Source organism: Hesperophylax consimilis, chromosome 8, assembly GCF_061612785.1.
Source record: "Hesperophylax consimilis isolate HC1 chromosome 8, BYU_Hcon_1.0, whole genome shotgun sequence".
NCBI classification, from domain to species: domain Eukaryota; kingdom Metazoa; phylum Arthropoda; class Insecta; order Trichoptera; family Limnephilidae; genus Hesperophylax; species Hesperophylax consimilis.
In genome coordinates, this window is record NC_142843.1 from 36,425,589 (window position 1) to 36,440,566 (window position 14,978).

The 14,978-nt window shown below is 33.9% G+C and overlaps 1 protein-coding gene across 1 annotated transcript in view; it reads right to left on the minus strand.

Moving 5' to 3' along the window:
- Positions 1-14,978, minus strand: part of Traf4 (TNF receptor associated factor 4) — a 180,872-nt gene that overhangs the window by 92,651 nt on the left and 73,243 nt on the right. The window lies entirely within an intron of this gene.

The window sequence follows — 14,978 nt, forward strand, 5'->3', positions numbered from 1 at the left end:
TGTGCACTTTGCTGTCCGGTAACGTTTTTTTTTAATAAAAAATTAATTAAACATATTTTCACCACATGTCACCACTGTTTTATCCTTTGTCAAAATTTGAAAGCAACATCGCAACTCTCGCGTGTTGCTGCGAACGAAGCCCGTATTACATAATCCAGTACCAGAAAAGAAATATTTTATTTAACAATAATGATTATTCACATTTTTCGTATGCGAATCACTGATTGTCTTCTTGTATTGTACACATCAGTTTTATTTTTGTATCTAAATTGTTTCACCTCTGGAATGCTTTGGTTTCACCTCTTACGCGTTTCACGTATTAAATAGTCTAATTTTGAAACTAAGAAACTAATTAGTAGATTTCCTGAATTTATAATCGAAGTCCAATAATTCTGAGCACTTTTAAAAACAATTTTCCTCACTTAGGTACTTATCAATAATAATAATTGGATTATTTGAACAGCGCCGTTGTTTTTTAAATCACCGTAAGTGCTCTGTCAAAATGTTACTTGCTAGGCTATCCTACAACGTATATTTTTTAATAAATTTAGTTATTTACAACTTCGCGGAATGTGATTTATGAATATTATTGCTTATGTTAAAAGCCTTCCAGAATTACCGGAATATAACGAGCAGCTTGACACACTTAAGTTTATTTCCACTAATTTGAAGGTACAAAGAATGTATAGTTTTAAAAACAATCCCGATGAATCAAAAAACGGTTCATATAAAACTGCTGCGCAACACACTGAGACAAAGGAAAGCACTCACACAAACGTCATGACTGCATTGGATTGACCACCTGCAAATGAATGCTGCCAGATTGCTAATTTATTTAAACAATAATTATTAAATTTTATTTAAAATATCGCAATTTTTTTAAAAAATCGACAATAAATTACAACTATAATTTTAAAAAAATATTCTTAACCCCACGCTTTTTCGTAATTGATTAATTAATTCAGAATTTAAACGTTGCTTGAAATGACTAGCCGTATTTGGTGACCAGATCTGAATATCCAGGTTCAGAATTTAAACGTTGCTTGAAATGACTAGCCGTATTTGGTGACCAGATCTGAATATCCAGGTTTAGAATTTAAACGTTGCTTGAAATGACTAGCCGTATTTGGTGACCAGATCTGAATATCCAGGTTCAGAATTTAAACGTTGCTTGAAATGACTAGCCGTATTTGGTGACCAGATCTGAATATCCAGGTTTAGAATTTAAACGTTGCTTGAAATGACTAGCCGTATTTGGTGACCAGATCTGAATATCCAGGTTCAGAATTTAAACGTTGCTTGAAATGACTAGCCGTATTTGGTGACCAGATCTGAATATCCAGGTTTAGAATTTAAACGTTACTTGAAATGACTAGCCGTATTTGGTGACCAGATCTGAATATCCAGGTTCAGAATTTAAACGTTGCTTGAAATGACTAGCCGTATTTGGTGACCAGATCTGAATATCCAGGTTTAGAATTTAAACGTTGCTTGAAATGACTAGCCGTATTTGGTGACCAGATCTGAATATCCAGGTACTTCCTCACCTTCCACTCCTTCCCTTAGCCATAAAACTTACCCCAATTCAACATAAAAATTGTTTAAATTATCGGATGTAATGAAATGCATAATAATTAGACCCCAAAATACTTAATTATTCAGGGAAATAAACCCCTGAGTCATCAGTTGGAAATACCAACGACATTAAGTGAAATTAACAATGCAATAATCCTATTATTGCATTGTTTAAAATTTCACTTAATTATTAGCATTAGCAAATAATATTGGGATTAGCAAATAATAATTTACGACAATTTACTCGGAAATCAATAAAGCCAGAATAATAAAAAAAGAAAGTTATCACTTACGTCGTCTGTAAGTGGCTTTACCAAAGTTTGATAATGCCGTCAGAAGGTGAAACAGCTGTCACGCGTAATAATAATTACAACTAGCAGAACTTGTTTATAAACACACTGTTTTTATAAATTTTTTAATAAGACTGTTAAAATAAAAAAAATCTCTAAATTGAAATGGAGTTCTACAAACTAAACTTAAAATCAAATAAATTTATTGCGAAGGTTCAAAGTACTGTACTGTAATATTATATTAAATAATTTTTACGTGTTTAATTATTGTTTAAAGTCAGATTAAAGCGATTAAAAAACCCACCTGGCAATTCTTATTCGAGTTTCGTTGTTTTTACGTATTGGCGCGCTTACAAGCATCAGTCGTCTCATTTTTAACCATTAATATTTAGTGTGTAGGAAAGAGAGAAGACGCTTTTCGACACACTTGTCGAAAAACTTGTTGAATGCCGACGGGCATACTCTTCTACAGATTTTATTAAATATTGATATGTAGGTAATATTGATGTGTAAATGAATGACATTGTGAGAATTTTACCAATAAATAATAAATGAAAATGCGGACATGTAGTTTATGTTAATTTTTTTATTGGAGCATTTGTTCGAAGTGACTACCATTATTTTCGATGCAAGCGTGTAGTCTTGTTATATTTTGATTATTTAAGTTTGCAGGATTTGCTTTAATTTCTGCAGCGGCTTCCATCACTCGTTCGAGCAGTTGCTCTCTTGAGGCTATTGGCTTAGCATACACTTTTTCCTTGAGAGCCCCCCACAGGTAGTAATCCAGGGGGGTCAGGTCGGGTGATCTTGGTGGCCAAGCAATGGCCGGACTTCCACGGCCTATCCAACGACCAGGAAACTCGACATCCAAGTAGTTCCGCACGGCAATCGAATAGTGTGGTGGGGCTCCATCGTGCTGGAACCACATTCTCCGTAGTAATTCGAGGTTCACATCTTCCAGAATCTCGCCCAGTTGCACTTGTAAGAACTCCAAATACATCGGTCCATTTAGTCTGGGAGGCAACTCGATTGGACCGAGTATTTGATTTCCCAGGATTCCTGCCCACATGTTGATGGAAAATCTGTCCTGGCTCGACGACTCCCGAACAAGCTTGGGGTTTTGTTCAGCCCAATGGTGCAAGTTGTGCACATTTAGCACTCCTGTTTTAGTGAACTGTGCTTCGTCGGTAAACAATATGTTTTTCATGAAGTCTGCATCTCTTATGACATTATGCAGCATTCTTCTGCAGTACACGACTCTGGAAAAGTGGTCATTCTCCATGAGGCCTTGGCAGCGCCTATAGTGAAAAGGTTTGAGCCCGTGCTTCTTCAGAACTCTCCATACCGCCATGTGTTCCCTGTGTCCTATCATCAGAGCGACCCGACGCACGGACAGCGTGGGGTCTTCGGTAATTAAGTTCAGGATTCTCTCCTCAACTGCCACAGGAACGATGTTGTGTCCTCCGCCGGCGCCTTCAATCCGTCCGATGCCACAGTCACGCAATTGTTGATACATCTGAAACAAAACAACAAATAACAACTGCTTTTATTATTCAGCTCAGTAATAATGTCAAATAAACAATCGCGGGCTTTTTCACTCATTTTATTTTTAAAGAACACTTATTTTAGGCACATATCAGAAAACTTACGTTTTCTCTTCATTTATTTCATTTTTTTATAGTAAAATGTATAACAAAGTGTTTTAAATTATAATTTTCTTAACTAGGTACGGTTGATATCTTGGATTCACAGGGGTGAAATTGAATTCAAGTAATTTAAATAATCCCATGGTGAGAAAGGGAGTGAATTCAATTGCAGTGAATGATGCATTTATTAGAGATTAAAATTAATTAACTTTTTAAAACGCCGTTTAGTGACCACTGAACACAAATCACCTAAAGTACAATTTACATTTTTAAAGTTGGTGGCCCCTTGTTATGTTTTTAATGTTCCCAGTTTAAATTTCAAAAGCGCTTTTTGGCATTATCAATGAATGTAAATAGTTTCAATAAACAATTGATAGGGTACAAACCTGGACAAAGGTAGCATGGTGTGGGACGCGTCTTCCAGGAAACCTCATGCGATACTCCCTTACGGCTGCTCGTGAATTTCCATTGCAAAATCCATAAACAAAAACAATATCTGCTTGCTCGGCAGGTGGATAATTGAGGGGCATATTTCAACAGTAAAAACTTAGATAACAAAACAAAAACGAAACTAGAAACTTGATGACATGCGAACTCCCAAAACAGCACTGACCACTGATACGAGACGGGGTGGCGGGAACCACACGGGACTTGAGACAGAATATGTGTGAAAGAGATGACAGTAGCGCGGCGTTGCCAATTATTTTACCCCTATACTGTGGGCAGTAGCGGAGTGTGGAAATTTTATTTATTTTTTGTTTTTAAAAGAAAAAAAATGTTACCGGACAGCAAAGTGTACATAACATTTTTTACTCCAAATGTGCTAAGGAATAGCTGGTTAAAGTTTGTCGGGTTAGTGCCGATACACCCTGTATATATTTTTTTGTATTAGGCAATTCACCCTAAAAAGAGTGCTATGTAACGTAAATATTTATTTATTTATATGTTTATTGTGGTTCCATGATAACTCAACACAGTGACAATTCAACACACTTTTAAAAAGTGATATACCTAAAGTCATTAGAAACGATGAAATTTTTTTTTTTTTTTTAACCTAACCTACTTAACCCAGTTAATAAAGTTTTTGTTTCATCACTTTCCATGACTTTATATAACTTTTTAAAGATGTGATGAATTATCATTGTGATGACTTATCCGGTCACCGTTTATTGTACATTTGATATGGCAAATACGGTATTAGTCCAAATAATGTATACAGGCACAATGCTATATTATAATAATATAATTAGTAGCCTGAATAAATGCTTAATGCCTGATGAACGTTAATGGCCCGTCCACATTCGTTTCTAATTAGGCAGTGCCTGTTCTAAGAAACTAACAATGACATTCATTATTAGTAGATAATACACATATAAGACTCAAGAATCTCACATCTACCACATTTTATTTTTTTCCATTCTCTGCCAGTTCCACGACTACTGCAATTTATTCATTTAAGAAATCTGCAATATGTTGCCAGGCAATCCTAATAACAATTTATTAACGACTACTCACTCCAATTCCACATTCATTTAAATTCCTGCATTGACAAATTCAATCACAATGGTCACCTGTGATTCACCTGTTCCAATTCACTGTCACCCATTTAAATAAACTTCTTAAATTATATTATTTTATGAAATCTTAATCCTAATGTTACTATTAAAATAATATGCCAGAGGAAAGGCGTTGTAATAAATATGAATAAATTACCAAAGGCCACATCACGACAACTTTATGCTAATGTCCGAACTGTTTTCTCACTGGAGAACTCACAAAAAAACAAAAATGTTCACAACACTCAACATATTATTATTCAACGTGTTGGAGGAGGTTACGTGAGAGACTTTCTTTCAAATACTTGCTTAAAAATATACGTGGATATACAGGATTTTCCAATAAGAGGTGTTATTTTGATATTCAATCGTAAAAGATCAATGGTTTCGTAGCTTGTGTGGCACGTAGCGCCATCTTGTTGAAAGTAAACGTTGTCCAAATCAATACCATCTAATTCCGGTCATAAAAAATCATTAATCATCTCTCGATAGCGCAATCCATTCACCGTAACTGTTGCTCCAGCCTCATTTTCGAAAAAGTAAGGTTCAATTCTCTTTCTAATATACATAAACGATTTATGTGATGTTATAATCCCTGGTAAAATTGTATCTTACGCTGATGATACAGTAATAATAGTGAATGGAAAATCCTGGCGTGAAACTTTTTTGAAGGCAACAAAATGTATTACATATGTCTCATCATTGCTAAAAAGTAATAGACTCTTCTTAAACTATAAAAAAACATTTTACCTAACCTTTTCTAAAAATAGTAAAAATAAACCCCCCAATAACCTTAAAATTCGAATACATAACGTTAACTGTAATCAAGAAATATGCTCATCTTGCTTTGAACTCGGAAAAGATGAAAAGATTAAATATTTAGGTATTGTTATTGATACAAAATTAAATTGGCAGTCACAAATTAATAATACCGTCTGTAAATTAATATATCTTACATACACATTTTACAGACTAAAAGAAGTGCTTAATGTCGAAAAACTGAAAATTATTTATTTTTCTTTGGTGCAATCTTCACTCATATACGGAATAATAGGATGGGGCGATGCGCTTCATGCACATATCAAACCTTTACAAATAATTCAAAATTATATCATCAAAGTTATGTATAGTCGGAAAAGAACGTTTTCAACAGATGAGTTATACAAAGAATCTAAACTATTCTGTCTCCGTAAACTATTTATTTTGCAAACTATGAAATACATCTTTAAAAACAAAAATAAATTCGAAATAAATGAAAACAGAACCAACATTAGAAATAATAATGTATTTTATACCCCCCAAACGAACACAAAACAAATGCAAACATACTGCAGTTTCATTGGACCTCGTACTTTCAATCTTTTACCGTAAAATATTCAAGTGATTACTAAACTTCCTCAATATTTAAAAGAATTAAAATTATGGCTTTTGGATACAGCAGTTGAAACTTTTTTTATTTAATTTGTATCAATTTTTGTTTCTCATAAAATATTCACCATATATTACACTAAACACTTATAACTTCACTATACACTATTATAAACACTTTTTGTACAAACCGCTTAGACAAAATGTAATCTTGTTTTTATTTTATATGCCCACAATTTGTTTATTTCCAGGTACAATAAAATAATAACTTAAATATATTACCCACGCACAGGCTGCGCCTTAGTGGGTTCCCATTATTCGTATTGATTTATAATATTGTATGTAATTAATGTAAAAATTGGGAAAAATAAAGGAATTTAAAAAAATAATGCAGTGTGTGGCAAGTCTACGCACGACGGAAGTGAAACTTTTAGTATTCTTCTCTCTCTCTTTTCATTTCATTCTCTCTTTTTTCTGTCTATTGACATATTTATAAGTAGCATATGATAAAAAAAAATTAAAGTTATAAAAATATGGGATTCGAACCCGGCTCCTGCATAACGAGTGTTGAACGCTCTGCCTCTAGACCGCGAGGAGAAATATTTCGCGCGACGCGGCGTTATCGGCCTTGATTAGTAATTTTAATGATTCAAAACAAAAATAATGAATCAAAATACCGAGCGACTTTACCGGCTCGATTTGTAAGCTATATTTCGACCAAAATATCATATAGGTACCGTAAATTAAAGTAAAGGTAAATTAACAAATTTATGTAATTTTTTACTACATTATTACAAATCGTTGATAAAAAAAAAAATTAATCAAAATACCGAGCGACTCTACCGGCTCGATTTGTAAGCTATATTTCGACCAAAATATCATATAGGTACCGGAAATTAAAGTAAAGGTAAATTAACAAATTTATGTAATTTTTTACTACATTATTACAAATCGTTGATAAATAAAAATAATTAATCAAAATACCGAGCGACTCTACCGGCTCGATTTGTAAGCTATTTTTCGACCAAAATATCATATAGGTACCGTAAAGTAAATTAAATTTAAATTAACAAATTTATCTAATTTTTTACTACATTATTACAAATCGTTGATAAAAAAATATTAAAAGTTATAAAAATATGGGATTCGAACCCGGGTCCTGCATAACGAGTGTCGAACGCTCTGCCTCTAGACCGCGGTTATTACGTATTCCACCAACATATCATATAGTCAAAATATCTAAAAGTCGCAGCTCGAGAGCATTTTATCACTTTAAAAAAAAATATTATTAAAAAAATCACAAAAAGAAAAAAAATAATAATTAAAGCGGGGATCGAACCTCGGTTCTTCACGACGACAATCGGGCGCTTTGCCTCTAGACCGCGAAGCTGAGTTTGGAGTGCGACCTATAGCGAAATGATCACGGTTTTTGATGACGGTCATGAGTTGGTTTTACTCCGGTCCTCGAAATTGCATAACGCGCGTAGAGAAGTTTCACTTCAAAAAAAAAAAATGACTCCGCCGGACCATAAACAGCACCAAACAGTCACACGTTGAGGATAAAGAGGCTTTTCAACAATAACTCTTGGATTTTCCGACCTCCAGATGCGACAATTTTGCTTGTTGGCGAAGCCACCGAGGTGGAAATGAGCCTCATCACTCAAGATGATTTGCATTTGATTCACTCAAGTGAATTTTAATAATTTCAATGCGTTGTTGAAGCGTGTATTGTTCCATTTGTATTAATGGCGCAGTTTCTACTTGTCGAATGTTAAAAAATGAAAGCTTCAAAAGTAACATCTACTAAAATAACGGGCTATTCAAAATTACCACTCTTATTGGAAAACCCTGTATATTTAGATAATTATAATTTTTAATTAATTTGCCCAGCGAAGTTCAGAAAAGTTAAGTTATTCGTTCAGTACTGTTTAGTTATAGGTTCAATTACTTTTGGTAACAAGTCATAAGAAAGTGTAGAAAAGGTTTCTACTTAAAAATAACGCCATTCAAACACGGTTAACGATAAGATGTGCTATAAAAATAGAAAAGTTGCACCATAACAAACATATTTTACTAGAAGTTTCTCGATGGCATTCCTTGCGTAATGGTACGGCGATGAATTATAATCGCTGTCGTGGTCATTCTCATTCTTCGAGTGCCCTGAATTACACGTATCAAATGGCATGTCTACGTCAACAAAGTACCGCGTTACATCATTATACCTACTCGATCTGCTCATTTCAGAGAGTAAGAGAGTTATTTTTTCTCACACAGGAGGCCCCTAGAAAAACTCTTTCCCTCAGGGCCCATGTCATCTTTGGGGATACTGTGTGAAGGTTTTTTTTAAGGAAAAGAAGGAAAGGAAGTTCTGGGAACGAAAGGGTACGAGGGGTGGGTAGGTATCTAAGGATCAGTGTGTCCAGGAGTGACGGACGTATGAATATCGTATGTCCCACCCGCTAGGCGATGGGTCGAGAGACCAGTTAGAGAGGTCAAAGGGTCTTCCCAAATCAGCCTCTCCCGATCTGGTTCGCCGCGCAGCTAGTGAGCAGGCAAATTTACCAAAACCACTTGGGGTGACCTACAGCATAGGTGTTGGTTATCCAATAAATGGTTTCCGGGGGGCGGCACCCAAACCCGCCTGCCAAAAATGTTTGACTTGTAATAACGTAGAAATAAAGAATTGACTTAAGGCGATGCACTACGTCGTGTAATATTTTAAATTGAGCCGCTATCAATAACAACCCTTACGTAGATGGCGATAAGGTTTAAATCCCGCTCAACACCATCCGCCTGTTTTGATTTATGCAAGAAAAAAACATGGCCAAAAAGGGCCTTTTATTTTATTTTGTGAATGTTCAGGCATAAATATTTAAATTTTTTTCGATTATTTTATAAATAACTTAATTTGCCACATTATACAATAAAATCATAACCGAAAATGGGTTCGTAAGTAGGAGATTTTGAACTTTAAAGCAGTTTTCATAGGCCATTACATTATTTTTTTCTGGGCTTATAAAAAGACTTATCTAAAAAATACTCGATTATTTCAAAGGCCTAGATGTATTCTACTCGCAGTATTTAATTAAAGCACCTGAAACATTTCTAGGCGACCAAATTTTCAAACCAAAAACACATGATTTTGCATTACTACGTATGGCATCGCCTTAAATAAATACTTTTCTATTTTATGCCTTGTAAAACCGATTGGTCGAAGTGTATGTATTTTGACATAGCCTAACCTAACGGGACATCGCAGAGATCTTAGATCATAAGTTTATTATAGGTATGTCAGAGCATTTAGAAATAATCTATCTATTTATATAAAGAAGAGTGTCTGTGGCGGGCAGCCTGGTGGCAGAAATGCTGAAACGGGCGACCAACGGGCGGGCGGCGTGGATCTGATGTTTATACAAATCTACTGTTTTATTCCGAAATTGATGAAATTTTGCACACTTGACCATCAAAACAAGAGGAGGGTCACTTTTTGCATCTGATTTCGAAAAACTCTCCGCAACACCCGAGCAACGCCGGGGACTGCATCTAGTAGAAACTGTTGATTATTTTTTAATTTATCTTTTAGAAAATGGATCACGTCAAGTATGACGAAATATATAATTTAAAAATGATATTTAGGTGAGTCATATCATATTACTATCAAACTAACCCAAATATCATAAAGTAGATCTGTCTAAATTTCTAAATCAATCAACACAGCCCAGTACCTACACAGTATTTACAAATGCTCTAAAAAAATGTAATATTATCTGTTGATAACGTCATACCGGATCACGACATAATCTGAAATGTTGACTGTTGATGTTCCGTCTTACTATTGCACCATTTCAAAAACAGATTTCTGGTTTCAGATTTAATCCGCAACCATCAATTAATTGTCCCTGATTTGATATCTCACAAAGAAAAGCTAAATATTATAATTATGTATGTATATAGAGAAACATTAACACAAATCAAAGAATTAGGCATCACTTTCCAATCAAATCTTTCATTTGTTGACCACATAACAGAAATCTCTTATAAGGGCTTAAAAATGTTGGGATCTATAACTGCTAACCTAACCAGAAATTTTAACAATATAAAGTGTATTAACTTGTTATATTTTGCCTATGTAAGAAGTCAAATTGAGTACAATTCTCCTGTCTGGAACCCACATTATAACATACATTTACAAGCTGTTGAAAGAATACAAAACTAATTATTACGTTTTATAAATTTTAAAATGGGTATTCCTGCAATTATGTTGAACTACAACACTCTGATCAATTATATGAATATGCTCAAATTGTCAGACTCGGTATTTCTATATAAAATTCTAAATGATTTAGTTGATAGTCCGGTATTGCTAGAATTGATAAGCTTCCGGATTCCACAATGTAATACTAGAAGTCAGGATTTATTTCAGTGCAGAAATTCTGGGACTAACTACCATTTGTATTCCTCTTTGCCCAGAATTCTAATGGAGGGAAACAATTATACCAAGTCAGTTGACATCTTCAATTTATCTTTAAACAAATACAACATGTTGTTAATAAAGCAATTCAGTTATGTACAACACATACTTTATATGTAAAAGCCCCGAAAAAGGGCGTTAATTAATAAATAAATATACTGTACTAAGAATATCTTCTACTATAGAACACGCCTCTTATACAGGGTGGGGTTTTAAGGGACGTACTTGACTTACTATCTATAACAGTGGTTCCTGACATTATTTGGAGTAAAAAATGCTAATGAAATTTTGGTCTCCGGTGACTTTTATCAACTTAAATCATAAAAAATAAGTTTTTTTGAACAATTAGGGGTGGAGTGAGTGGTTGTTAGTGACACGAGGAAGAAAATTGTTTTTGGTTGGTTTTTAAAAAAACATTAAAAAAAATCAAAATTAATATCAGGACTTACTGGTTAAAGTAAGTCAAGCACGTCCCAATAAATAAACCCTTTATAAATTAGATGTACCAAATAAAATAATGTAATTTAAATTGTTTTTAATGTCGGCTAATGATCTTCTCTTTCAACAAATAAAAGAAATAAATTAAAAAAGGACGAAGCTATAAATATACTTCGAATGCAGCGTACGAGATGTATGATTTCCTTTTCATGGCGGTGTTGGTCGAAAAGGTTCCAGCGCGGACTTGCACGGACTTGTCGGTTTCGTGAAAGGCTGTATCACTACCTACATACACTAGTATTGGTAGATGCGGTTAAGTATTATTGTGAGTATACCAATTTATTAATGTACCTGTAGTACGTTGTGCAGTATCGTTTGAGGTATGCAAGGCAGTTTCAGCATTCACATTAAATTTACGCGCCAAGCATAATACCTGTTAGGTCAACAATACAACATTTGGTATTCTCTGTCGGCTATGATTTTTATTAATTTATATATTACTAGCTGACGTTTTGTAAATATAATACGCACGATAATAATAATATTTGGCTAATTTGTTGTCATTCCCTAAATTAAATATACCATTCCTGAGAGAAATTCCAATTAAATCCAATTTTCCATTTATGTCCTAAATCCTGTATCTAAAGTTCGCTAATAAACAATTAGTTAATGATAATTAAGTGTTAATCTTAAGTGACCTACCAGGTAAGTATGGTACTGTATATTATCTCCTTATATAGTTAGTAATAACATAGATCATTGTAGAAATGTGTTATATATTTGTACAGCGCAAACCTTCCAGAAGGAATTTTCTAAATGATATTGAAAACCCTATCCAAATCCTTTGCGTAGTTTAGAAGAACTAAGAGCACAAACAGACAGGTGCGGATAGCGACTTTATTTTATACTATTTAGAGATAAAAAAAAAACATCATGAATTATGCATAAGTTTAAAAATACAGATAGAGAATTAATTATAATCTCGAAGTACTTTCTCGTAGGGTTATAGCCACGGGATAAAACAGTGGCCATTAAACAAATTGAGGTGACAATTTTAATTTGTTTTTCTTTTGGATTATTTTGTGTAAAGTCAATTGGGTCCATTCAGGAGACCTGCAGGGGGGTATTATGGCTTCTTGGCGTGAATACCCCGCGGGGTACAGGAATACGAATAGCAGGCTATTTATAATATTTCTTGATTTTACATAATCAAGGTATTATCATGAATCAGGATAATTTCATTAAATAAAGGAGTAAGTAAGGTGTTTTTATACATTTATTGGATGCGTTTATTCAGATTCAGTGGCGAGGTAACAAATCTTTACTTACCGGGGGCAGGGGAATGCAAATATTTTCCATATGGATCCGATAGAGTTTTCATATGGGAATCGGTATGAAAAAAAAATCGTGATAAATGCCCGATGTCATTATTTTCATACTTACGATTTCATAGTTGCCATCAGAGAAGAAATTTTATTTTGGGACGGTACCAAATCGTTAAAAAATGGAAACAACCTGGGCATAACCTTAGGTCACATGAACGCACCTGTCATTTGCCTTTGCCGTTGCCGTCACAAATCATAAAAAATACACGCGCAATTCGCAATACCAATCAGGAATAAACAAATAGGTTTTTTAAAGTGGAGCTCAACTTGTGTTATTTAATTATTAAAGATAATATTAACTACTCTCAAATGAAAGATGAAACAAAAAACCCAGTAAAAGATTCAGTGACATTTAGTAATTGAACCCAGGTACACTTCCTTTTCGGAGAAGCTATTTATTACTGACCTATTTCGACTTTATCAATTTACGTAATTTTTAACGGAATCGTACTTCGACTGAGAAGTTGAGAACTACACGGAGAAAAATTAGCATTGCTAATTTATTAAGAATCTGTTTGAATTATTCGTAATCCGGTTAAAAACGGGATTGCAGGCCCTTAACGGATGAATTAGTAGGTGTTGTGATAAACTTTTAGTAAAATAACAATGTCGGAACTCGTGTTCATAAAAATCCTAACATTTTCGCATGATCACGTGTTGAAATGGCCTGCAATACCATTTTAACCGGATTACTAATAATATGAAGAGATTCTTAATATAAATAAATAAATAAATAAGCAATACCCATTTTTCTCCGGATATCCAATATTATCTAATTCCTAGATAAGACTGAATTCTTTTTTTTTGTTTTATCTCTTTCACATATTTCATTTGAGAGTCGTTAATACATTGATTTTCTTCAATGATTAAATATTGTAGTCTTTTTATCAATACATTAAATACGAATCGTAATAAACATGCAACATTTCCACATGATATAGTTACGTAAAACAATGAAAGACGATAGATGCCAAATAATGTCCGCCATCTTATAAATACGCTAACTATATGGAAATCGTTACCAACCAAACGTCCTTTTTTTCATCCCTAATCTACATGAAAATCTTCCCATACGGCCACTCACTGGACGAAACAAAGCATCGTTTAAAACACCCATAAGCCAAAAAGACGTCAAAAGAATATTATTGTAAAACTTCTCACAAAGCATTGCATAGCGTGGTTTGTTCATTTATTTTTTCATGTTCTCTATAAAATCCTTATGCACCAATACTACATTACTGAGAAGATTATAAATTTGAGGTAAATTTAAGTATAAAAGTTCACGTGGGAGTTTTACCATTTTGTAACATGCGTCTAAAGATAGTTGCTAAACTCTCTGCAAATGACGTCGAAAATTTCCATGGTCTATTTAGAATCGTTAAGAGGAAACTATAACCAAAATGTGTAAGTTCTTGATATACCTTATATCGTCACGAATATAGGTAATAGGTATTAAAATCGCTTGACAAACGGAGTCTATAAACGCTCGATTTCAAGCGCAAAAGCGGTTTATATTTATTTTAATAACAATTATATAAGAAAGCAAAAAAGTAAATCAAAGGAAACTGTTACAGATAATCTTAACCAAAATATTATATTTTTTAAAGTTGTTTCATTTATGCGTTCATACATTTCTATTGAAAAAATACATTTTTAAGTAGCTTACATTTATGTTTTATCTTGAGTAACTAAACTTTTGTTTGAATTCTACTCAAATTAGCAAATTTTTGGTATTCATAATGTAAACCAATTCGTTGTAAAGATTAATCGAAAATAGTGATTTAGCATTAAGCTTCGCCTTAAGCAGTTGAGTCGCTCTCTTGATTGGCGCGTTGCGCATTGCATACCAAACCCAATCATGCCGGGATATATATTTTTTTTCAAAGAGAGACAAACATTCTCGGGTTACGAATAATCTCAAAATATTTGAAAATCTCCTACTACCATCACAATAAGCGGAAAATGTTGTTTGTGTTGTGATGGAAGGCTAAACCAGTCAAGGAATTGAACACATTACGCCTGGGCGGGACCCAAACGCGAAGCCAACTCAGCCACTGACCGGTCATAGATTATAGATACCTTATGATCACTACAAATTGTTATGAAAAGCGATGGCAAGTCAATACCACCAGACCACGGAGCACCTCAGAGACCAATACAAAGAAAAATGAAGAGTATTTTTCACATGTATTAAAAGTTATTTGTGTTTTTGAATGCCCTAGCCTCAGCCAATCGTATAGATTTTGAGT